We start from the raw sequence: 27392 nt of genomic DNA on the forward strand, positions 1-27392 counted from the left end.
AAGAGCAGAGAGGGAGGAAGGGGGAAGGTTAGACAGGAGGGGGTGCCCAAGGCAAGAGGGAGGGAGGAGGATGCAGGCTCAGATACAGCGACAGGGAGATATTCAAGATGCAAAATGTCAACCCCAGCGGAGGCGTCCGCTCAGTCCTTGAGACTGGCATGAGGCTCCCGTACCTCCTTGTCCCACGATCAAGTGACAATAAAATGGTTGAGGAGCCAAGGCACCAAGTCTTCGAAAAGGTTCGGCTCCTGGTGGTTTTCCCTGGGAAGGGGATCAGAATTCACCACTCCAGAATATGCCTCTTTGGCATAAGGATTATTTTGAGTTGAAAGCCATTGAGAATCAGCAAATGCAGGAAGATCTCTCTGCCCTCCCCGTAACTGCCTAAGAGCAGGGCACAAATTTCCAGTTGTGAAGGGGTGCTTTGTCCCCACCCCCACTCCCCAGATCCCACCCTCCCACCCCACCCTGTACCAGAAGAGGAGAGAACTCATGACTGAGGCAAACAATGACGCCAAGACAAGTTTGCATCAACAGACCTGACTGTATGAACCCTTATCTTCCATCACTTCCCCCATGTATTTTCTAGTTACAGCCCCATGATTTATCATCTCTTGAAGCCCAAACCCCCTTTCCTTTGTTAAAATGATATCTAAGCCCCCAAATCTACTGCTTCTTTGAGTTCCACTTTTTTCCTGTGAACTCTCATGTACGTAAATGTTTTTTAAAATTGCGTATTTTTCTCCTCTTAAACTGTCTTTTTTCGTTTAATTTGAAGGCCCTCTGGACAGAACCTAAGAGGGTGGAGGTAATAGTTTTCTTCCCCCAACAGGTTAGTCCAACCTGAAAGCAAGGACTAACTAAAATTAAAACACAAAACAGAGCCCTCTGGTTAATTACCAGCCCCCATGAAAACAACTCATTGAAGGTAGTTACGATCGTGAGGCCACCGTGACCTGACAAAAGAATTTATTTCTAAAATAAATTACTGCCCCAGGCCCTTCCCAGGTCCAAACAGAAAGCCCATTATCAGGTTGACCTGTTCACATTTTGACACAGCCAGAAATGGTAGTACTGGTTTTACCATTATTGTGTACCACATATTTTTTTAAAAAGAGCTTTATTAAGACATAAAATAAAAGACATAAACTGTACGTTAAAAAGTGTACCATTAGATAAGCTTTGACATATGCATACACCCATGAAACCATCATCCTAATCAAGATAGTTAACAGTGCCGTTACTCTCCAAAAGTTTCCTCACGCCCTTTTGATACCTTAGTATTTTTTATATTAATTAATTAATTAATTGATTAATTTTTGGTTGTGTTGGGTCTTCGTTGCTGCACGTGGGCTTTCTCTAGTTGTGGTGAGTGGGGGATACTCTTCGTTGCGGTGCGCGGGCTTCTCACTGCGGTGGCTTCTCTTGTTGTGGAGCACGGGCTCTAGGAGCATGGGCTTCAGTAGCTGTGGCACACAGGCTCAGTAGTTGTGGCGCACGGGCTTAGTTGCTCCGAGGCAGGTGGGATCTTCCCGGACCAGGGCTTGAACCCGTGTCCCCTGCATTGGCAGGCAGATTCTTAACCACTGCGCCACCAGGGAAGTCTGATGCCTTAGTATTTTTAGGTACCAAAATAGAAGTATGTTTGTGGGTGTAACAACATTATTTTAGACTTTTGTGGGCAATTTGCTTAGCCTTCTGGCTCTTCAATCCCTTTTTTGTCTGTACCCCTCCCAACACTCACCCAATTTGGACACCTGCACTCCAAGCTGTCCCAACCTTCAGCACCACTTACCCCTGCAACTCGCCACCAAATCCTCTTGCCCCCAGCCTGAAACAAAGCCCCCCACTCAGGGACAGTGGATAGGGTCTGCAAGCTCACAGGGCTCCAAGGTCTCCTAGGGAGGGGTCTGGAAGTGAAGGAGGCAGCAAATCCAGGACAAGCCAGACTCCAAGGGACATAATGTTTATGGAGGTTCAGTTTTATCTCCAGTTTCTCCATTTTATGAATTTGAAAACTTTTAAATAGAATTCTGATGTCATTAAAAATGGTATTTTGGGCTTCCCTAGTGGCTCAGTGGTTAAGAACCTGCCTGCCAATGCAGGGGACACAGGTTCTAGCCCTGGTCTGGGAAGATCCCACATGCCGCGGAGCAACTAAGCCTGTGCATCACAACTACTGAGCCTGTGCTCTAGAGCCCGCGAGCCACAACTACTGAGCCCGCGTGCCACAACTACTGAAGCCCGCCCTCCTAGAGCCCGTGCTCCGCAACAAGAGAAGCCATGACAATGAGAAGCCCACGCACCGCAATGAAGAGTATCCCTCGCTCGCCACAACTAGAGAAAGCCCACGTGCAGCAACGAAGACCCAACACAGCCAAAAATAATTTTTTTTAAAAATTGCATTTTGATATTACTTGAAATAAACACTAAAATACCAGTATTGTCATTTTACTATGATACTGGCAAAAGCACATCTTACTGGGACTGAGCCACCAGATGACCCAAATGAGGTAACTTTGACCTTTGAGATGTTTGAGTTCTGAGGTGCTCATATAATCCACTCAAAGAGTTGGGTGTTTATGTTAGAACTTTCTATGGTTGTCCTGGTCTTCTATTTTATTTATTTATTTATTTATTTGGCTGCATTGGGTCTTGGTTGCGGCACACAGGATCTTCATTGCAGCGTGTGGGATTTTTCGTTGTGGCGCACAGGCTCAGTAGCTGTGGCACGTAGGCTTCTCTCTAGTTGTGGCACATGGGCTCTCTAGTTGTGATGAGAGAGCTTAGGAGTTGCGGCGTGGGGGTTTGGTTGCCTCACAGCATGTGGGATCTTAATTCCCTGACCAGGGATCAAACCCAGGTCCCCTGCATTGGAAGGCAGATTCGTAACCACTGGACCACCAGGGAAGTCCCTTTCTTCTATTTTAAAAATCCCTAAGATGTACCACTTCCCAAGGTAAGTGCAAAGTAAAATTAAATTTTCATCTGAAGTATGTTATAGCTCCAATAGTTCTGAGGGTTTTTTGGTTTTGTTTGTTTACCAATTAATTTTAATGGAACCAGACAATACTGGTTCAAGCTTCCTTTTGAAATGTTACACTTAAAGTTAAGGGGCATCTTTACACTTTCAAAGTGTCTAATAATTCTTAGTGTTAACCCAGTTGTATTTTTCTGACATTCTTAATTAGCTTTAGGAAAGTTGAATTGAATAATACGGAGGTAATAAATATCCATACTTATTTAAATGACAAAACTATCTGAATAAAAAACAGTGGTGCTAATTCACATTTTAAAAAGTGGACAAAACCTTAAAAAGGTATATTTATCTGTCTTTTCCCTTTCAGAGATATGATCTCATAATTGCATGGAATTACATCTGAGATATCAGATGTCCCATACTTATATTCTGCATGTTTCTCTGGAGAGAAGCTAAAATGCTTCATTCTTTTCAGACAACTCGTTCCTCAATGACGCTGACAAACCGGATGGTCCAGAACTGCACACTCTGGAGCTGATTCCTAGGTGGCTGAGACCAGGATGGATGGATACAGATAGGGAGGTAGAGAGAGGAGTCGAGAGGTGGCTGAACCAGGGACACCTGTGCAAAGTAAACATGAATTCTGATGTGATGATAGAGAATACGGTACTTCAAAGGTGCAACCAAGAAATCGGAAGCTAAAAAACTGTAAATGGCCCTTCCTGTTCTCCTTCACATACCTCTTCCCCTCCCTTCTCTTTTTCTTTCTCTTTCTCCCTTTCTCCTTCCCTTAGTTTCCTGTCCCTTCCTCAACAATTAAGTCCCTAAGTCACGAAGAGTGACAGAGCAAGGGAGGTGTCTGTGAGGAGAGGTGACCCAGAGGGGGGACTCAGAGCCTAGGCCTCTGTGTATGTTATGAACACAGATGGGGGGTCAGAGCCAGTAGAGAAGGGAGTCCACATGGGGGAGGGGGTGGTGGTGGAGACTGATTCTATACAGGGCATGGATCAAATAAGTAAGTATACTTAGAAAAGTGGGATCCAGGTTTCTCATGGTCAGAGAAAGTAGTTACGAATAAGGAAATGGAGAAAACAAGAATGAGCCCTGTGGTGTTGGGCTGGAATTGAAGGTATTGATGTGAACTCAAGGATTTCAATAAAAATACACATAGAAACAAATGTGCATGTATTTACACATGCATATATTTTCTAGCTCTGTCTACCAAAAGGCTCTCGGTGCAGCAATAGCTCCATAGCAATGAGCACACCTAGTGCCCAGATCTTGGTTTCTAAATACCATTCTCCACTAAAATCTCCTTGGAGAAGTAGCTGATTCCAGGGCTAGGAGAGGGAATGTAGAAGTTGAACCTAGAACATCTATCTGGGTCAGAAAAAAATGGAAATGCTCAAAAGATGATTAGGAGGTGTCACAAGGACACAGAAGTCAGCTTGAAGGGGAACCAAATATAGGACAATTTGAGCATTAAAAAAAGACTGTAGGGCTTCCCTCATGGTGTAGTGGTTAAGAATCTGCCTGCCAATGCAGGGGACACGGGTTTGAGCCCTGGTCCGGGAAGATCCTACGTGCTGCGGAGCAACTAAGCCCGTGGGCCACAACTACTGAGCCTGCACTCTAGAGCCTGTGAGCCACAACTACTGAATCCATGTGCTACAACTACTAAAGCCCACGCACCTAGAGCTCGTGCTCTACAACAAGAGAAGCCACCACAATGAGAAGCCTGCGCACCACAACGAAGAGTAAACCCTGCTCGCCACAACTAGAGAAAGCCCACGCACAGCAACAAAGACCCAACGCAGCCAAAAATAAAATAAAAATAAATAAATTTATTTAAAAAACAGGTTATAATCTATTGAATAAAATAGAAAATCATGAATCCATACTGAATTAAGGATTTGATGAGGAATGGGATGTTTTTCAGTTCCTCCCTCAAAATAACATAGTAATCACAGAGAGCAAAAGAGTGGCTTCACAGTGAAGAAGCCTAGCAGATGCCACTTATCTAATGATGGGACAATTCAAAATCCTGCACCGCAAGTTATGATGCAGTGAAGAATACAACTCTCTGAGACGTTTCTGCTAAAGATGCACAATTTAAATCCAACCACAAGGAAACATCAGGCAAATGAAAATTGAGGGACATTCTAAAAATGTCCCATTCTCTTCAAAAGTACAAGGTCACAAAGGTCAAGGAAGGATTGAGGAAGGGGATATGACAACCCAATCAGTGTGTGACCATGAACTGGATCCTTTCACTGTAAAGGCCATTCTTGGGACAACTGGCAAAACTTGAGTGGAGTCTCAGGGTACGGTGGTGATGAGTCACAGCTAACATCGTGACGCTGATGGTCACATGGCAGTTACGGGGGAGAATGTCCTTGTTTGTAGAAATACACGGGATGCGTTTGGGTTTGATGGGTCATCAGGTGGCAACTTACTCTTAAATAGCTCAGGAAAAAAGTTTTTTTGTACTGTATTTGCAACTTTTCTGTAGCTTTGTGGTGGTTAGTAAAAATATAACAAAAATTTAAATAAATAAGGCATCATATTATTTTCTCTTAAATATATGTCTTAAAGGAGTTCATTCACCACCTTAAAGAAGTCAGTCTGGAAGCAAACAGACAGTAAGAGGGAGACCTTCCCTGGTCTGGATGAATCACTCCCACTTTTTGCCTTTCCCAACCAAAAGTCCAGGACAGAAGTTCTCCTTGCGAATTTTTGCATGACCCTCGACTTTGCCCATCACAGCATTTTTTATACTCTAATTGTAACTGTCCATTTCCTTATAAATTCAATGAGATTGGGGACATTGTCTGACTTGGTCACTGCTATATGCCCAGAGATTAGGACAATTCCAGGTTGTTTAGTAAAAACACACTGTTTTCCTCTACCCCAGTTCTTCACTTCTGACACCAGATGTGGGTGGGTTTTCCCACACCAGACAATTCTCCAACCCTCCTGCAGACTCCAACTGCGTGTCCTACAATTCAACTCAATTCTGACACCGTCTGTCTGGAGGTAGCGTCAGATCCCACAGGGCAAGGGCTCAGTCCCATAAGAAGTCCCCCACTCCAGATACCAACTGCGCATGCAAGTTGTCATCTGTGCTTCTGACCAACTGGCTATAAATCAGGATTCCTCCAACCCCCTCCATGGGATCGAGCAGGTGCTAGAACAAACCACAGAACTCAGGAAAACACTTAATTTACCGGTTTATTATACAAAAAAGGATAACATATACAGATGAAGACGTACACAGGGTCCCAAGGGTCCCAAGCCCAGTAGCCTTTGTCCCCATGGAACTGGGGTGTGTCACCGTCCTGGTCTGTGGATGTATTCACCAACAGCAAGCTCACTGAACCCTGTACTTTGGGGACTTTTTATGGAGACTTCATCATGTAGGCATGACCGATTATTAACTTCCTCTAGAGAATGGGGAGCATGGCTGAAAGTTCCAAGTTTCTAAACATGGCTTTGTTTTCTGGTGACCAGGCCCTACCCAGGAGCCATCCAGGGGTCACCTCATAAGAACAAAAGGTACTCCTCTCACCCAGGAAATTACAAGGCTTTTAGGAGCTTTGTGTCAGGAACCAGAGTCAAAGACCAAGTAGAGGAACCTGGGGCAGAAACATACATACACACACACACACACACACACACACACACACACGGTTCATGGTAGTTCCTGAATAAGCATTTGCTGAATGAACAAAAGAAGAGTTCACACTGACCCCAAAGAAGTCTTTCCTTGCAGTTATGGAATTTTTTAAATCCAATAATTAAAAGGTAAAGAGCAAGAGACACAGCTGAATTAGGTCTGATGGAGCCCTTCACCCTCCATCATGGAACCATCCTGAGGCTTTGCAAAGACTCTTGAGTCTTTGCCGAGGAGACATGGAAAGGCCTGGCATGAGTCACTGCTGTAGGTCACCACGACCTTGTTCTGCGAAGGGCTCGAAGTGGGGAAACCTAAAAAGGAAGAAAATCAGAGAGCTGCCAAGGCTTCTGAGCAAGGGTTCTCGGATTACAGCCCAGTCACCAAGTTTCAGACTCTTAGTAAATGAGGTTATCAAGTGATGCATAATCCCCCATCCCTTCTCAAACTGTAGAATAATGCCCGGCCTTCTGAAGCACTCAGAAGAACTTCCTTTTAAGACAACTATTCTGCGTGACCCAAGGACATTTCAGCCTAACCTCCTGAAAGTCTACAAATTGCCCACAAAGCAAATCTCACTGGATTTTCTCACTGCCAATCCAGGCAACCTCGAGGGCCTGTGGCAGAGCTAACTTCTGTTCAGTCTCTCCACTGGAAAGAGTTTGTGTAAAAAGAAAAAGAAACTAGTATTCATTCCACAATAGCAGCAATTGTTCTGAGCTGCCACATTCCCTTAAATGTTTACCTTTTTGTTTCACAATCTCACAGGAAATGAGGGGGTCAAGGCTTTTTGATTCCCCTCTTCCCCTCTGCTCAAGACTTAAGGGGATCACTGTTTTTGCAGTTGCTCAAAAAGGAAATGGTAACAGGTAAGGAAATTAACACTTAGCCAGAGACCCCGGATGACAACTTTGGGTTTCAACCCAATTCCCCAGCAACTTCATGAAGTGTTTCATAGGAATGACAGAGGGATGAACCTTGGTTGACCTTTTCCTGCTTTCGATGCGCTTCTGGGACGTTAGCAAGCGGGGCTGAACATTTTAACCATTTCTATTGATCCTGTGTACGCCATCGCAGGATGAAAAGCTGGACAGAGAGATTAGGTTCCTTACTCACCAAATGCACATAGGGTGGTGATACAAAGCTGTGAAGAATTGGAAAGGAGGCCCGGGGGCTTCACAATACTCTCTTCCTCCATTTCAGACTTATTCTTCAAGACCAGACCACGACCAGCTTTGGCTTCTAGGCGAAGTCAGTACTTGTGTGAAGGTCCATCGGTAGAATGGTCCAGCTGGGATGGAAATCAGACATGTGAATCCAGCTCTACCACAGAAAAGCAGAGGAAAACCTTGCTGGGCTAGAGTCTCTTAATATGTAACTTCAAGTCACAGAGTGGAATACCTTTTAGGGCACTTGTAGCTTTTTAATTGCCTTGAAAAATAGCACAAAATTATTTCAAAAAATTAGAAATTTGTGGGCTTCCCTGGTGGCGCAGTGGTTGAGAATCCGCCTGCCAATGCAGGGGACACGGATTTGAGCCCTGGTCTGGGAGGATCCCACATGCCGCGGAGCAACTAGGCCCGTGAGCCACAATTACTGAGCCTGCGCGTCTGGAGCCTGTGCTCCGCAACAAGAGAGGCCGCGATAGTGAGAGGCCCGCGCACCGCGATGAAGAGTGGCCCCCGCTCGCCGCAACTAGAGAAAGCCCTCACACAGAAACGAAGACCCAACACAGCCATAAATAAATAAATAAATAAAAATTAAAAAAAAAAAATTAGAAATTTGTAATTCCGTTTTAAACACGATTGTCATAACTGAACAAAATTAGGGGTTTTCAATACTTCTGTATATTTCTGTATTAAATACTCAGTCTCTGAACTTATAAAGCTTGTGTTCAAATCTTGTCTCAGCCCCTAACTAGCTGGGTAACCCCCGGGAAAAGTGCTTAAAATTTCTGTGCCTCAGTTTCCACATCTATAAAATGGGGGAAATGACAATATGTATTTCACGGGTTTTTATGAGGATGAAAAGGGTTAAACAAATAAAGGGTTAAAACAAACAACCTGGCACACATTAAACACTCAATAAATGCTCACACGCATCATTGTTGTGTTGCTACAGCACTTTGAGAAAGAATTTTGTGTTTGGGAAAGAACGTGATTGTTAAAAAACAAAACAAAAAACGTAAAATGGGCAAATCTGCAGACAGACCAAAGATTTGTACTTTCAAATGATTTTTTATGAACACTGAAGTTCGACCTGCATTTTCGGATCACAAGAGGGAGTTCACTATGGCTTTCCTAGTGGTACATACATCGTACTTTCAAGACCCTTTCCAATGTAAATCATGCAAACTGGATTCATACTAGCTTAGGAAGAGGCGGTCTAGGCAGGGCCAGGTAAGTACACCGCAGAGGGCAGGGATAGAGTTTGCCTTAGGAGGTAGATGGGACCCATGTCTCTCCGTGTCCCCTGAATGTCCCCTTACTCTCACCTACTGGAGCATCAGTCAGACTTCCTGGCTTGGAAGCCCCTTAAATCTTATCTATCTGCAGACCCTCTCTCTCCAAGTAGCAGGAACCCTGGCTGCCAGCAGCTTCTGGTCCCACATCCTAATAATTCCAAGGGCATGGAGGAAAGTGGATTTTCTTTCTCAGATCCATCCAGCTTGAAAAGTCTTGAGGAAGAAGTATGATTGGTGTACTTTGGGTCACCTAAACCCTATGTCAAGACCTAGAACTGAGCTCTGGCAGAGAGGAGGGTGGCAAGAAGATGGAGACTAATCAGAATAATGACAGAGAAGGAGACGAACAAAAGCATCAGGTGTCCACCATGACCTCCATGACTCTCAGAGGACACCAGGCCCACTTTTATAAGTGCTTTATGAGTCAGAGTGCCTACGAATTAAAAGGATTTTAAATAATAAGTTCATTTGTATCATTTTTTTAGATTCCACAAATAAGTGATATCATGTGATATTTGCCTTTCTCTGTCTGACTCACTTCACTTAGTATGATAATCTCTAGGTCCATTCATGTTGCTGCAAATGGCAACATTTCATTGTTTTTTATGGCTGAGTAGTATTCCACTGTATATTTGTACCATGCCTTCTTTATCTGTTCATCTGTCGATGGACACTTAGGTGGCTTCCACAGACACAGAAAACAATCTTATGATTACCAAAGGAGAACGGGAAAGAGGGATAAATTAGGAATTTGAGATTAACAGATACACACTACTATATATAAAATAGGTAAACAACAAGCAGTATATACAGTAGTATAGCCCAGGGAACTATATTCAATATCTTGTAATAATCTATAATGGGAAAGAATCTGAAAAAAATAGAGACATATATGTATAACTGAATCACTTCGCTGTACACCTGAAACTAACACAATATTGTAAGTCAACCATACTTCAATTAAAATTTTTTAAAGGAAGGATTTTACAGCAGGAAACCATAGTCATGTCTATAGCATGTATTAGGCTGTCCTGGGAACAGACCGGTTCGTGACCATCCATCCGTTTATCATTCTCGAGAGGCCCACTGGTCATAAAGTTCTGTTTAGGCAACCACCATGGGGTGCTGCCCGCCTACAAGACCCCAGGCGGGCACTGGGCATAAGAGATAAGCCAAGTGGTGCCCTCCCAGGACACACAGAGAAGGGACAGCTGTCCCGGTCCTCAGGGAGTGACTTCATTACCGAGCTGGAAACTGATGAAAACAAGCGTTTCAGATCCACTTCAAACCCCTGGATTTCAGTGGACTTTACGTTTGTAAAATTTCCACTATGTAATGCAGTTGTAAATTTGGGTTAAATGTGTTTTTTTGGTCTAGCTCTGTCCTCTGACTTCCTCACACTTTCAAGTTCGTTTTTAGTCCCTCAGGTCTGTCTGGAAGTTCTAAGAAAGACCTTTTTTATACATTTTGCTCAACGTTGCAAAGGAACGGTTTGTTTTGATTCGTCATGTACTGACAAAGGCCCACCTCCAGGTCTGTGGGGAACTGTATGAGGCATTTTCCAGAGCTATTTCCAGAATAAACAAGGCTGGAAAGGCCAGCCTCGCTTAACCACGGCCATGGCTTCACGTCTCCACTCCAGGCTGGAGGAGAAACTCTTTGACCTTCTGTAAATATTTCAACACAGCCAGTTCTCTGAGGAGTTAGAATTTGTATTTTTTTAATCCACTCTGAAACATCCATGAAAAAGGCCCCTTTTTTATTGCCGTGGGCACTTTAGTGATGTGGAAAAGTTCCAGCATGATATTTTTACAGTTATTAACAAAGGAATTAAACAGCCAAACCTCTCAGGCAGAAAGTGCACAAAAGAAGTGTGGACGTAAAGAGGTTGGAGGGGCCACGGTACCCAGCGTGGCCATGGGACGAGCTCAGGAGCGTTCTATGTGATTAAGAAATATTTCTGGCCACCAGTGCCACCTGCTAAATTGGAAACACCCAACGCCCTGAACATGGAACTTAAAAAATGAAAACACAATGTTGGTATGAGGACAGAATGTTACCTACATATTAAAAGTATTTAAACTACCCAATTTGTCAGTGACGCATATACCAGGGGAGAGGTGGTGGCCTGTGCTCAAAAAGGGATTCCTAGACTTTCCACTGGCCCCCTCTCTGTCCACACACATGGGGGAAGATGTCTATACATTCACTATTATGGGAAAGGAACACCAAAGGTATTTTGAGACTACCAGTTAGTTTCGTGTGTTGCAAAAGGGGGGAACTTGAACTCACCTTTGCCTTACATGCTCCTCAGTTTGGGAAACACTTGATGAACCTAGAGTCACTCAAACAGAAGAAGCATGTGTAGATGGCGTTAGCCTCCTGGGGTCTGGGCTGTGGGACATGGAAGGGACCGTGGTGCACAGGAGAGGACATGTCTGCCCCAAAAGACAGCCCTGTTCATCTCCAGACAACTGGTGCCAATGCACCATTATCGTGGTCCCTTCTTATGCTTTGAGAGAAACAAGAAATCTTCAAATTTTTAATATTTAAAACTAATTAAAATTAAAAAGGCTGTGAGCCAATGCTGAATGCGTGTAGAGATAATCAACAACTTTCTGATCTTCCCGTGATGACTTCTTAACTACTTTCTCTGAAATCTCAAATATAAAGTTTCTTCAAAGGATGCTGTAGTACCCAGCCAGTGTGTCATCTTCGTCATCCCGCACGGGGCTGCCCATGGAATAAGTGGAGGTACCAGAAGGGCGCCTGTTGTATCATATGAAATATATTTGTTCTTTGCCCCTTGTTTCTGGCACAGAGTTCCTAAAACCCTTGGAATGTCCTGAGTGATGGGAATGTCTTTTGTTATTCACTAGGAGCCCCTTTTGACCACACCTGAGTTTATGCTAATGAGGTGACTCAGGGTGGGGCCCTAGATCGCCTCTGATTGGGGCTGGTCGCCAGAGAACCAAAGGATTAGAGGGGTGGAACTTTCAGCCCCACCCACCAACATCCAAAAAAGTGTGTACGTGGTCGGGGAAGGGAGGGAGCTGAAGATTCAACTCTATAAAAACTTGAACAGCAAGCTTTGATGAGCCTCCCAGTTGATGAATGCAGGAAGGGGCTGGGAGAAAGGTGTGCCCAGAGAGGACAGTGGCAGCTCCCAGCAGCCCCCCACCTCCCCATGCCTTGCCCCAGGCATGTCTTCCATTTGGCTGTTCCTGAGTCTCATCCCTTACAATAAACTGTAAGCATAAAAGAACTGTCTTCCCTAGTTCTGTCAGCCGTTCTAGCAAGTGATCAAAATTTAGGAGGGGGTGGTAGTGAGACAGGAAGTGGGCAGGGCACAACGTTTAAAAGAATGACACAGCTGTTGAGGACACAACATAAACAGGCTAGAACCAACCAGGTCCAAGATGGCAGATGAGTCGACTTCCACTAGACCTTGAGCCTCAGTATACGCTCACTGTAACACATCAGCACGCTAAATGACATACCCACAGGCGCCACGACAGGCCAACCATAAAAGGCCAAAAAGTGGGCAGTGACCTAATTCCTGGAAATTCCCGTCTCTTCCCCAAAACAGTTGGAATAATCCTCCCACTTATTAGCCTATGAAATTATCCACCCCTATAAAAACTGACAGCCCTGTACCCTGGTGCTCCTCACCTTCTGAGATGGCCCACACTGTCTATGCAGTGTGTATCTCCCTGAATACCTAACCTTCTTTCACTTTACGATGGCTCACTCTTGAATTCTTTCCTGTGCAAAGCCAAGAACCCACATTCAGCGGCCATCCTAGGGACTCGCCTGAGACTTGGAACATGACTGTCCTCTCGTGCCCCACTTTCTTTCCTGCAGCAGTGGGACCCCTGATTTATAGCCAGTTGGTCAGAAGTACAGGTGGTCCAGGACTTGCACTGGCTTCTAAAGTGGGGGCAGTCCTGTGGGACTGAGCCCTGAAGCTGTGGCGTCTGCATTAACTCCAGGCAGTTAGTGTCTGAACTGAATCGAATTGCAGGACTCCCAGCTGGTGTTGGAGTGGTAGAGAAAACGATTGACATTGACTCCAGAACCCTCCAGAACACCCAAACCTCAAGGTTTGGGCCTCTGGATTTACAAGTCAGTATATCTTGCACCCAGTTTTAAGCTTCCTAGTATCACCTGTTACATCAAAGTTTTGGCAAAGTTTTATTGAAAGTAATAGCCTGGTCTTTGCTAACTTGCGGGAAGGATGTGGAAAGTGATGGAGTTTCCCGGCAGGAATGTATCAAGTGAAGACTGGAATCATAGCCTGACGGCCGACTCAGATGGATTTGTATACAAGTAAGTGAACTTGGGGAGAGGAACCTGGTGACAAACAGGTCAAACAGAACTTCCTGCAGGTAGGCAGGTAGTGTTACTGAACTCAGGTTCAGCTGTTCGTGGCTCAAAAGCCAATACTCGAGAGGCAAGTGTTGGTTGGTAAGGAACAGTTACTTTATTGAGGAGGCCGGTAACCTGGGGAGATGGCAGACTTGTGTCCAAAAACCAACTCCAAGTATTCTGCTTGACCATGAACAATTTTTAAAGGGAGAATCATTTGGGGAGGGGGTCAGAGTTTTCTTTAGCTTCACTGTGCGCAGACTTTCTTCTGATTTGTTGGTAGTGAGGTAACAGGGGTGTTCCAGGAATCATGTGCTCGGCCTGAAGTTACCATCCTCCACCTGGGTGGGAACCTTAGTTCCTACAGAAGAACTCAAAGATATTGTTATGTCTATTCCTTTAGGAGAAACTGGGACCCTGCCCTGTTTAAATTTTATTTAATAGCTAAAATATTTAAATAATAAAACACTGTGTTCCATGAACGTAAGGATGGTTTAACATCAGAAAACCTACCTATGTAATTCACTATATTGATTTTTTTTAATTATTTAATTTATTTTTGGCTGTGTTGGGTCTTTGTTGCTGCGCGCGGGCTTTCTCTAGCTGTGGCGAGTGGGGGCTGCTCTTCACTGCAATGTTTTCTCTTGTTGCAGTTGCAGAGCACGGGCTATAGGTACGTGGGCTTCAGTAGTTGTGGCGTGTGGGCTCAGTAGTTGTGGCTCACGGGCTCTAGAGCACAGGTTTAGTAGTTGTGGCGCACGGGCTTAGTGGCTCCGCAGCATGTGGGATCTTCCCAGACCAGGGCTCAAACCCACGTCCCCTGCATTGGCAGGCGGATTCTTAACCACTGTGCCACCAGGGAAGCCCTATATTGATGGTTTAATGGAGAAAATAATACTATTATTTTAATAGAAATAGAGAAAGCATTTGATAATGTTCAACAATTTATGGTTTAAAAACAATTTATTTGGTAAGGCTGTATACCAAGAACATAAAACAAATATTATGTGTAATAAAGAAATTTTAAATCCAAAATAAGTCAACATTAGACAATTGTAAAATCTATAAAAGTACACATACACACAAACTTGTAATCTCACTGTGGTTGGCAGAATTCTAAGATGCAACCTGCCCACCAAAATTCCAGGCTCCTGGTACATACACACATCTTCTTCTAGTTATTCAATCAAACACTAGGTGCTGCCAGGAAGAGGATTTGCAGATGTAATTAAGGTACCAAACCAGCTGACCTCAAAATAGGGGAAATATTCAGATGGGCCTGACCTAATCACATGAGCTCTTTAAAAGCAGTGTTTTCTCTGTCTGGTCACAGAAAAGGAAGTCAGATATTTGAAGCACAAAGAGGGTTCACTGCACCATTGCTGGCTCGAAGAAGGAGTGGGTCCCATGACAAGGAATGTGGGCAGCTTGTAGGTACTAAGAACAGGCCCCAACTGATAGTCAGCAAGGAAACAGCGCCTCAGTCCTACCTCCCGAAGGAGCTAAATTTTGCCAACAAGAAAGAGCTTAGAAGCAGATGTTCCTGCTGAGCCTCCAAACAAGAACTAAACCCAGTCCATATCTTGATTTCAGCCTCGTGTTACCCTGAGCAGGAAACTCAACCACACCATGACAGACTTCTGACCTACAGAACCATGAGTCAGTAAATGTGTTGTTTTAGACCGCTAGATCTGTGCTAATTTGTTATATAGCAATAGAAAACGAATACTCCCTCCACCTGAAATTTTTTCCAGAGCATTTATGTGTGCAGTGAATGTGCATATTTTCCTTTTACAAAATGAAATCTTATTGTATGTACTATTTTACAACCAGCAAAATGTTCAGTTTGCCAAATTCCACCAAACAAAACAAAACACCATTTTGAAATTTTCACTGGAATAACATTAAATCTATAAGTCAGGGGAGAATTGATATGTTTAAGAGGTTATGGAAATAAGTCAGACGGAGGAAGACAAATACTATATGATATCACTTATATATGGAATCTAAAAAAGCCAAAATCATGGAAACAGAAAGTTGAATGGTGGTTACCAGAGGCTAGGGGGTGGGTGGGGAAAATGGGAAGATGTTGGTCAAACAGTACAAACTTTCAGTTAGAAAATGAATAAGGGGGCTTATCCACTGTGGCGCAGTGGATAAGAATCCGCCTGCCAATGCAGGGGACACTGGTTCGATCTCTGGTCCGGGAAGATCCCGCATGCCGCGGAGCAATTAAGCCCGTGCGCCACAACTACTGAGCCTGCGCTCTAGAGCCTGCGAGCCACAACTACTGAGCCCGCGTGCCACAGCTACTGAAGCCTGCGCACCTAGAGCCCGTGCTCCGCAACATGAGAAGCCATCGCAATGAGAAGCCAGCGCACCGCAACGAAGAGTAGCCCCTGCTCGCCACAATTAGAGAAAGCCCGCATGCAGCAACAAAGACCCAACACAGCCAAAAATATAACTAATTAATTATTTTAAAAAATGAATAAGATCTGGGGATCTAATGTAGAGCACTGTGATTGCAAATAACAATACTGACTACATACTTGCAATTTGCTAAGAGACTAGATCTTGTATGTCCTCACCACAAAAGAGAAATGGTAATCATGTGACATGATGGAGGTGTTAGCTACTCCTTTGGTGGTAACCACATTACAATATAAGCACGTATCAAATCAACATGTTGTAGTTACTCAATGTTAGATGTCAGTTATATCTCAATAAAGTTGGCAGAGAAAGAGAGGGAGGTTCTGTCTTTGAAAGCATGCTACAACTCTCCGTCTGTTTAAGTCTTTAATATCTGTTGGGCAAATTTTATAACGTTCTCTACAAAAGTCTTGCTCATTTTTATGATACTTATTCCCAAGTACTACTGCAAATAGAATTGTTTTTATTACCTATTTTTAACTATTGTTGGTGCAACAACGTTGTAGAAATGACCTTTGGATTTTGTTTGTCACCACTTTTCTAAAACCCTTTATTAATGTATCTGTATATTCCTTAGGATTTTCTAAGAAGACAGTCAAATGCATCTTGAATGGTTTCTTTTTTTAAAAATGTTATTCAAGTTAGTTGATTTACAATGCTGTGTTTAATTTCTGCTGTGCAGCAAAGTGACTCGGTTATAATATATATTCTTTTTCATAGTCTTTTCCATTATGATTTATCACAGGGTATTGAATATAGTTCCCTGTGCTATACCGTAGGACCTTGTTGTTTATCCAGAATGGCTTCTGCTTTACTTCTTCTTTTCCAAATCTTTAAAGTTCTTTTCTTTATTGTCTCACTGCACTGATTAACCTCTCCATCACCACGTGGATCAGAGAGGTGGGACTTGGTGCCTTTGAATTGTTCCTAATTGTAAAGAGAGCACTTTTAATGTTTCACCATTAAGTTTGAGTTTTGCTGTAGTTTGTTTTGTGGTTTTTGGGGGGTGGGGGGCTGAGGTGCAGGGCATGCAGAATCTTAGTTCCCGGACCAGGTATAGAACCTGTACCCACTGCAGTGGAAGTGCAGAGTCAACCACTGGGCTGCCAGGGAAGTCCCAAGTTTTGCTGTAGTTTTGTTTGTTTGTTTGCTTGTTTTTTAATAAATGTCTTCATTAAGTTATGGATATTCTCTTCTACTCAGTCAAAGATTTTTTTAAATCATGGATGAATATTAAATTTTATAATTTGCTTTTCTACATTGATTGGGGGCAATCACATCATTTTTTTCCTTTAATCAACTGATGGGGTAAGTTACAATGGATTTTCCCAGGATAAACTTTATCTTTCTCATATATTCCTTGATTCTGTTTGCTAATATTTGGCTTTTTACAGCTATATTCGTGAGTGAAATGGGTTAGGAATTCTCCTTTCTTGTACCATTTTTGTCTGGTTTTGGTAACATGGCTATACAAATTGATTTGAGTTTCAATAAATTTGTTAAGGCATGCTCCCTTCATCTCTATTAGTTGGAAGAGTTTGTGCAAAGTTGGAATTATTTCTTCCATGAATGCCTGATAAAAGTTATATGCAGAATCACCTGGGCTTGACGTTTCCTTGAAGGAAGATTTTGCCTTGTGTTTCAATTTCTTTAATAGGTTTAGAACCAGTCAGGTTTACTTTTTCTTCCTGAGTCACTGTTGGTAAGTTATACTTTTCTAGGAATTTATCAATTTGTGGTCCTAAAGATGTTTGTAATATTCTCTTACCATTTTAAGCTCTGCTCCACCTGTATTTATGTGCCCCAATTCAGTCTTAGTATTGTTTATTTGCACCTTCTCTCTTCCTGTCTTGATCAGTTTTATTGGGGTGCATGTTTGGCACATGGCATGCACAGTACTTGGAATGAATAATAAATGATTCTTCTATTACAGCATGTCTGTAATTTTCATGTGTATATTATGGTTATATACATATGGTTAGCTATATATACGCAGTATGGCTAAAGTATTATTATATCTTGTACCAGTCACTAAATGTCTTATTTTAAGCTACACAGCTGTTTGAGTGGAAGGTGTGAGGTGAACGCGATCTGTATGTCTCACCGGTTACACTCAGAGTCAATACCCTAAGCTACAAAGGGCCATATCAGCGATGTAGAGCCTATAGACAAATTCTTGCTGTCACACAGCCCAAGATCTAATTTCTGTATAAAAGATTAGAAAAAATCTTTCGTTTTACTACATACCAACTTTGCCCAGGTCTTTACAACACAGTTCCATTTTTCATAAGGACACCTGATGACTGCATCAAGAAGATAATCTAAATTCTTGATATAGTCCATGGGTCTCAAATCTATTTTGATTTTAAATGGGGAAAAAAATCTCACACCGTCCCCCTCAATTTTCCTTTTCCCTGACTTGACCTCATGCAAAACAGGTTATTACCACTGGACTAGATAATTCATTTAGTAGTCAGTTATGGCCTAGAAACGAAATTAAGAAGATAGACTAGGGGCTTCCCTGGTGGTGCAGTGGTTGAGAATCTGCCTGCCAATGCAGGGGACACGGGTTCGAGCCCTGGTCTGGGAAGATCCCACATGCCGTGGAGCAATTAGGCCCGTGAGCCACAATTACTGAGCCTGCGCGTCTGGAGCCTGTGCTCTGCAACAAGAGAGGCCGCGGTAGTGAGAGGCCCGCGCACCGCGATGAAGAGTGGCCCCCGCTCGCCGCAACTAGAGAAAGCCCTCGCACAGAAACGAAGACCAACACAGCCATAAAAATAATAAATAAATAAATAAATAAAATTTTTTTTAAAAAAGCAACATACAATTAAAAAAAAAAAAAGAAGATAGACTAAATGGTCTGAGAGTCTTGGTTCAGAGAAAAAGAAAAGGTATCCATTTTAAATAGAAAGGCCATTTTTTGTGTTTGTCCTGAGGACCAGAAAGACAAGTAATTGGCTAAATTTGTTCATTCATTCACCATGTATTCATGTAATATGAATAATGAATAATGCAAATATAATTTGTCGTATCTCCAGCATCCCTCCAGGTGACCCACAGCATTCTGTTTGACTTGGTAACTATGATTTATAGATCTCCTTCTCGTGTTGTAATCAACACCTTGAGCTGCTTCTTCCTCCTAAAAATAGTTTAAATTATATTTCTTTAAATATATGTACCATATACTTATCCTCATGGTGCTCACCTACTATTTGCCCAATCACTGAGACTGCCCTTGCAGCTGGTCCCCATCACCTTGAACTTTCAGGGTACCATGGCCACATCACTTCCCCATGGTGCTCATTTGGTAATCATAATACATGCTTAGCACATTAGGGTCCTCGATAAACATTGAAGTAACAACAGATTCCTTCCCTGATAACTACTGACTTCAAAAAATTAACGAGGCGGTTGTCTTTGTACCTCAATACGGGCAATACAGACCATAATTACTTGCTGCTATGAAATCTACCTGTGGCACATGTGTCTTAGCTGCATGTCAAGCTGTGAATTCAGGCATATCAAGGTGTGTCAGAAAAGGCAGATCAACCGGACACAGGAAGTAGGGGTCACTGTGTCCTTGAGGGCCTCAGGCAATGTCTTAGTCTCATTCCTACAGACCTTCTCCTCCCTTAGTGAAGGGACTCCCTTCCCCCCCACCCCCATTCTGTTAAAAGGAATTTTCTTTACCTAAGATGTTTTTTCTTCCCAGCCCGTGGGTTTCTCAATTTTGCAGCCAGTTTTAAACTCTGGGCGAAGAGGAAATGTCCCCACTGCAAGAAGGCAATGGTAGAAAAAGAGTTGTGTTGGTGGTACCAAGAAACGACAGGAGTGACAGCTGGGACCACAAAGAGTACGGTCAATGCAGAAACCAGAACGTCTGCAGAAAAAGAGCCTGCAAAGAGGAGGTTCCATGTGCTTTTAAGAAGTCACTCTAATACTGTAGGATTCCACTAATAGGAGGTACCTTGAGTGGTCCAGTTCATAGAGACAGAAAGTAGAATGGTGGTTGCCAGGAGTGGGGGAGGGGAAATGAGGAGCTCTTGTTTAAGGGCATAGAGTTTCAGTTTTGCAAAATGAATGGAGAGTCCTGGAGATTTAAATGCAACTTTACTGAAGAAGAATTTACATAAAAGAAAATAGATACACTTTACGGCTTCCCTGGTGGCACAGTGGTTAAGAATCTACCTGCTAATGCAAGGGACACGGGTTTGAGCCCTGGCCCAGGAAGATACCACACGCCGCGGAGCAACTAAGCCCATGCGCCACAACTACTGAGCCTGAGCTCTAGAGCCCACAAGCCACAACTACTGAGCCCACGTGCCACAACTACTGAAGCCTGTGCGCCTAGAGCCCGTGCTCCGCAACAAGAGAAGCCACCGCAATGAGAAGCCTGTGCACCTCAACGAACAGTAGCCGCCGCTCACCACAACTAGAGAAAGCCTGCACGCAGAAACGAAGACCAAACACAGCCAAAAAAACAAAAAAGATACACTTTAAATGTACAATTTGTTGAGTATTAACAAATGTATAATACACCCATGTAACCACCATCACAATTAAGATACAGATCCTTTCCATCACCCTAAAAGTTTCTCTTGTGTCCCTTCCCAGTAAATCTGGACCAAACATGCTTGGCCCAAGGCAACCAGAGATCTGCTTTCTGGACTCAATTTGTCCTTCCTAGAATATTATATGAATAGAATCATACAGTAGATACTCTTTTGCATCTGGCGTCCTTCACCCAGCATGTTTTTAGAAATTTGTCCATGTGAATCATTAATTTCTTCCTCTGTATTGCAAAATAATGTTTCACTGCTTGGAGATATCACAATTTACTTATCCATTCACCCATGGGTGGACATTTTGGTTATTTCTAGTTCTTTGGCAATTATTATGAATAAAGATGCTACGATCATTTGTGTACAAGTTTTTGTGTAGACCTGTGTTTTCGTTTATCTTGGATAAGTAACTGAGAGTGGAATTGAATCATACATATAACTTTATAAGAAACTGCCAAGCTGTTTTGCAAAGTGGTTGGACCAGCAGTAGATGAGAGTTCCAGTTGCTCCACAGCCTCATCCACACTGGTATCATCATGCTCTTAAGTTTTAGCCATTCCAGTGGATGTGTGTGGTTTTACTGTGCGTGTCCCTGATGCCTAATGATGTTGAGCATGTGTTCATGTGCTTATTGTATCGTGAATACTGTCTCCAGGTCTGTGATTACTTTCTATTTTTTATAAATTTATTTACTTATTTTATTTTTGGCTGCGTTGGGTCTTCGTTGCTGCACGTGGGCTTTCTCTAGTTGCGGCGAATGGGGGCTACTCTTTGTTGCAGTGCTTGGGCTTCTCATTGCGGTGGCTTCTCTTTTTGCAGAGCGTGGGCTCTAGGTATGTGGGCTTCAGTAGTTGTGGCGCTCGGGCTCAATAGTTGTGGCGCACAGGCTTAGTTGCTCCGTGGCATGTGGGATCTTCCTGGACCAGGGCTCAAACCCGTGTCCCCTGCACTGGCAGGCGGATTCTTAACCACTGCGCCACCAGGGAAGTCCCAATAGAGCCCATTTTTTAGTTTTTTTATAGTTCATGTTTTTGTGTCCCAGTTAAGAAATTTTTGCCTATCCCAAGATTTCAAAGTTTTTCTCCTATATATTCATCTACAAGTTTTATATTAAGGGACATGATCCATTTTGATCATATCCCTTAATTTTGTATAGGACATAAGGTAAACATCAAGGTTCCTGTTTTCCATGTGGATACCCAGTTTTTCTGGCACAACTTGTTGAAAAGAGCCTCTTTTCTCCCAACTGAATTATCCTGGCCACTTTGTCTAAAATCAATTGACTAAATATGTGTGGGTCTATTTTTAGTACTCTATAGTGTTCCATTAATCTATGTGTCAATCTTTATACCGATACCGCACTGTCTGATTATTGTAGCTGAATATTACATCCTGAAATCAAATCATGTGAGTCTCCCATCTTTGCTCCTTACTTTCAAAATCTTTTTGGCTTTTCTAGGTTCTTTGCATTTCCATATACATTTTAGGATCCGTTTGCTGATTTCTACAAAAACCTGCTGGAATATTTTAGGATTGCAGTGAATCTATAAATCAAGTTGGAGATAGTTGACATTTTTTTAAAATTGAGTCTTCCCATCCATGCACATGGTCTACTTATATATTTATATCTTTTAAAATTTCTTATAGTAATATTGTGGAATTTTCTGTGTGCTGGTCTCATACATATTTTAAGATTATCCCTGAGTACTTCATGATTTTAGAAGTTATTGTAAATGGCATTTTTCATTTGAATTTTCAATTGTACATTGTAAGTATTTTTTTTTAATAAATTTATTTATTTTTGGCTGCATTAGGTCTTCGTTGGTGCACATGGGCTTTTCTCTAGTCGCGGCGAGCGGGGGGCTGCTCTTCATTGTGGTACGCAGGCTTCTCATTGTGGTGGCTTCTCTTGTTGTGGAGCATGGGGTCTAGGCTCATGGGCTTCAGTAGTTGTGGCATGCGGGCTCAGTAGTTGTGGCTCACAGGCTCTAGAGTGCAGGTTCAGTAGTTGTGGCGCACAGGCTTAGTTGCTCCATGGCATGTGGGATCTTCCTGGACCAGGGCTCGAACCCATGTCTCCTGCATTGGCAGGCGGATTCTTAACCACTGCACCACCAGGGAAGTCCCCATTGTAAGTATTGTATATAGAAATCCAATTGATTTTTGTATATGGACCTTGAATCCTATAACCTTACTGACTTCAATTATATCTAATGACACTTTTTTTTGTAGATTTCTTGGGATTTTCTAGGTACAAGATTATGTTGTCCATGAATAAAAAGTTTTACATCTTTCCAATGTGTATACTTTTAATTTCTTTTTCTTGCTTTATTGCACAGTACGGTGTTGAATAGGAAAGGTGAGAGTGGACATCCCCATCTTTTTCCCAGTCTCAGGGAAAAAGCATTCTGTGTCTCACCATGAAAGATATTGTTAGCACTAGTTTTCTGTGGACGCCCTTTATTACATTGAGGTAGTTCCTTTATATTCTCAGTTTGCCACCAGTTATGAATAGGTACTAAATTTTGTCCAAAATTGTCTTTGGGGTGTGTGTGTGGGCTCCATCTGTGGAGATACATGTAAAAAAAGGGTGAACATGGCAGGCTGAGACTGCTGTCCTTTGAAAGGCCTGTTTGCAAGGTTAGCCTTTGGCTGCAACCTGGGGCATAGGTTTTGGGAGGTTTCCCACTGTTCCCAGAACTGGTGAGTGGTTCACTGGGCCTAAACTGTTTGTACAAGCAATGTGGTTTATGCTGAACACCTGCTTTTGTTCTGGAAGTCTGGAATTTTGGTATGTGCCAAGTAGACTGCCTATGTGACTAGCCCCCCAAGAAAAACCCTGGGCAGAGTCTCTCCTGAGCTTCTCCAGTAAAGAGCATGCTGTGACAACACATCGCTACAGGAATTAAGAACAGAGAGAGGACTTTTGGAAGCTTACACCTGGTCTCTTCCAGATTTCACCTCATTGCTGACTTTGGTTTATATCTTTTCACTGCAATAAATCTTAACCATGAGTATGACTATATGCCGAACCACAAGTCCTCAAGAATCATTGAATCTGAAGGTGGTTTGGGGACCACCAACATAGATATCACATAGTTTTACTCCTTTATTCTATGAGTCATATTTGTTGATTTTGAAAATTAAACCAATCTTGAATTTCTGGTACAAAGCCCATTTGGTATATATCCTCCCCATATATTATCCTCTCTGTCTCTCTTCCTCTCAGTATATATTTATATATATTGAAAGAGAGATTTGTTAATGTATTGTTAAGGATTTTGCCTCTATGTTAATAAGGAATATTGGTTTATGGTTTTCTTTATTTATAATAATTTTGTCTAGTTTAAGTATCAGGGTAATCCTAGCCTCATAAAATGGGTTGGAAAGTGTTACTTCTCCTTCTATTTTCCAAAAGTTTGTGTAGGAGGGGAATTATTTCTGTCTTAAATATTTGATAGAATTCTTTTTTTTTTTTTTTCAAGTGTTTCCTACCCAATTAACTCATCTGTTTTTTTTGGCTTTTTTTTAAATTTATTTTTGGCTGCATTGGGTTTTCATTGTGGTGCACGGGCTTCTTACTGCGGTGGCTCCTCTTGTTGCAGAGCCCGGGCTCTAAGCTCATGGGCTGCAGTAGTTGTGGCCCACGGGGTCTAGAATGCAGGCTCAGTAGTTGTGGTGCACGGGCTTAGTTGCCCCGCAGCATGTGGGATCTTCCCGGACCAGGGATCAAACCCATGTCCCCTGCATTGGCAGGCAGATTCTTAACCACTGCGCCACCAGGGAAGCCCTGATAGAATGCTTTAAAGAAGTCTTCTGGGCCCAGTGTCTTCTTTGTCAGAAGTTTTAAAATTACAAATTTAATTTATTTAATCAATATAAGATTTTTCTGTTTCTTCTTGTGTCAGTTTCAGTAACTTGTATCTTTCAAAGAATGTCTGTTTCATAAGTTATCAAATTTCTGGGCCTTAAATTGTTCAAAATAGTCTCTTATAATCCTTTTATTATCTGTAGGAACCATGGTGATGTCATTCCTGATATTGGTAATTTGTGCTTTCCTTCTTCTTTTTTAATCTTGATCATTCTGGCTAGGGGTTTATCAACTTAATTAACCTTTTCAAGGAACCAGCTATTGGCTCCATTGATTTTTCTCTATTGTTTTACCATTTTCTATTTCATTTAGCTTCCACTCTTCTCTTTACTTATGCTTATGTTTGGTTTAATTTGCTTGTCTTTTTCTAGTCTCTTAAGGTGGAATCTTAGATCATGAATTTTAGACACTTCTTTTCTAATATATGTATTTAATGTTATAAGCTTCCCTCTAAACACTGCTTTGGCTGCATGACACAAATTTTTTTAAAAATATATTTATTTATTTATATATTTATGTATTTATTTGGTTGCGTTGCTGCACACTGGATTTTGCTGCAGCGTGCAGGCTCAGTAGTTGTGGCACGCGGGCTCTCCAGTTGTGGCGCGCGTGCTCTAGAGCACGCAGACTTAGTTGCCCCACGACATGCGGGATCCTAGTTCCCTAGCCAGGGATCAAACCTGCATCCCCTGCATTGGAAGGCAGATTCTTAACCACTGGACCATCAGGGAAGTCCCCATGACACAAATTTTGATATACTGTGTTTTCATTTTCACTTAGTTCAAAATACTTTCTAATTCCCACTATGATTTCTTCTTTGACTCCTGGGTTATTTAGAAATGTGCGTAATTAAGAAATACTAGAAATTTTGTTTCCCTAATATTTAGAGATTGTTCAGAGATTTTTCTGTCCTTTGTTATTATTGTTGGCTTACTTAATTTTAGCTAAGTTCCAGTGGCAGGGGATTGGTAATAGTTGGTGTTGTCCCTCGGCTGAAAGCTTCTTAGGCATTTAAACTACTTAACGTACTTAGCAGACAGATTTTTTTTTTTTAATTTTATTTATTTATTTATTTATTTATGGCTGTGTTGGGTCTTCGTTTCTGTGTGAGGGCTTTCTCTAGTTGCGGCAAGCGGGGACCACTCTTCATCGCGGTGCGCGGGCCTCTCACTATCACGGCCTCTCCCGTTGCGGAGCACAGGCTCCAGACGCGCAGCCTCAGCAATTGTGGCTCACGGGCCTAGTCGCTCTGCGGCATGTGGGATCTTCCCAGACCAGGGCTCGAACCCGTGTCCCCTGCATTGGCAGGCAGATTCTCAACCACTGAGCCACCAGGGAAGCCCAGCAGACAGATTTTTTTCATGGCTACTGCAAAGGTAAATTTCAGACACGTGTTCTGAATTAATGAAATCTTAATATGAATGTTGACATTTAACATTTAATATTATATGCTTTAAGTAAAAATATTAATGATTTTTAACAACCATTACATTTAAGTTAAACACTTGGATTCTTGTGCTTTTTAAAATTTTTAGATTTTAACTCATATTTAGATCATTAAATTTAAAACTAAAAAAAAAAAAAAATAAGATCTCAATAGGCAGAGCACAGAGGTTTTGAGGGCAGTAAAACCTCTCTATGTGCTACTGCAATGGTAGATACATATCTTTGTATACATTTGTCCAATGCCAAGAGTGAACTCTAATATAAACTATGGACTTTGGGTGATTATGATGCGTCAGTGTGGGTGCATCGGTTGTAACAAAGGTACCACTCCGGTGAGGGATGCTGATGGTGGAGGAGGCTGTGCATGTGAGGGGTCAGGGGGCACATGGCCTTCCTATACTTTCTGCTCAGTTTTGCTGTGCGCCCAAAACTGCTGTAACAAATAGTCTATTTTTAAAAAGTAATAATAATGAGATCTGGTGACATTCCAAATGCTAGATTAACATTTATACTACTTTTGCATTTTTTGCTGCTACTAAATCATTTGTTTCTCCAATCCCATGTGGTTTCAAATGTGACTTTTAAAAAATCCCCCTTAAACTTCAATAAGCTTTGCCAGGGGTGACAGTAAAATTACTTAGATTAAGCCCATATTATTTTAGAAATGAAGCATTTGAGGAGTCAATCAAGTCCCTGGGATGTGAGTCAGCTATTAAATTAATATCTTAAGGAAAAAGTACCCCCTTCACTAGTCACTCACTGCCTTCCCTACTGAGAGTATAAGATCAGCATTACATGTGCCATCCAGCTGCCTCTCCTAGGAGTTCAGTGGAGCGTGGTAAATAATATCAGAACTGAGTCATTTATGGTTGAATGACACAGAATGAAAAATAAATGCCTTTCATCCAGTTCCTGTTGCCTAATATGGACTAAGAAATAGACACTTTAACTAAAGTGCCCCACCTGTGACCAAGTGAACCTTTCCCTGCAAGGGTGTTGATCTGATTTCCTGATCAAAAACGGAATCCAGAGATACTGTAAATGACCTGTCAGGCCTATTTTCTGTTCTCCAGGGCCTTGCTTGTCAGAGGGTGTTTTGTTTTTTTTGAAGAATTTCAGTTAAATCTGCTTTTTCATCCTAGCAAAAGGCCGTATGGCCCAACTGTCCTACAGGTGGCTAGAGTTTATTGCATGCAGAGGCAGAAACAAGATAACTGAAAACAGAGAATTCATATTTAGAACTTGGGGAAAAAAACTAGGAGTGGTATTTTTACAGGGTTTTTTCAAAACAACTATCCATTCAACTGTGACTTATAAGGCCAGAACAGGGATGTTTCAGATAATTTACATCACTAGTCTCTAGGCCTTCTTACCCACTAATAAAGGTGAAATTTCTCAAGAAGTAGGACAAATGAGGTTAAGATGACAGCTTTCAGATAACTGAATTAAACTTTAAAAAGCCATAAGGAAAGGGAGCCCTTTCCCAAGGACGTGACGACAGATTCATAAACTGGATGACTCATAAACTGCTTTCAAATTGCAAAACTGATTATGAATCACTGAAGAAAAACTTAAAATCTCCCCAAATCTGAGTT

General features: G+C 42.2%; 1 long non-coding RNA gene across 2 annotated transcripts in view; it reads right to left on the bottom strand.

Annotated features, from left to right (window-relative positions):
* Positions 1–3300: 3300 nt before the first annotated feature.
* LOC309628228 overlaps positions 3301–27392 on the bottom strand; it is a 40885-nt gene continuing 16793 nt past the window's right edge. Inside the window, exons 2-3 of one of the 2 annotated variants that reach the window (XR_014244251.1) lie at positions 7770–7944; positions 3301–6967 (exon numbers count right to left, since the gene is read on the bottom strand). This is a non-coding gene — a long non-coding RNA (uncharacterized lncRNA). Of the gene's footprint in view, positions 6968–7769; positions 7945–14618; positions 25720–27392 lie in introns of those variants that run through there. The other variant, XR_014244252.1, reaches the window with a different exon arrangement.

This window comes from Balaenoptera borealis, assembly GCF_965194805.1.
Source record: "Balaenoptera borealis genome assembly, chromosome: 1".
Taxonomy (NCBI): domain Eukaryota; kingdom Metazoa; phylum Chordata; class Mammalia; order Artiodactyla; family Balaenopteridae; genus Balaenoptera; species Balaenoptera borealis.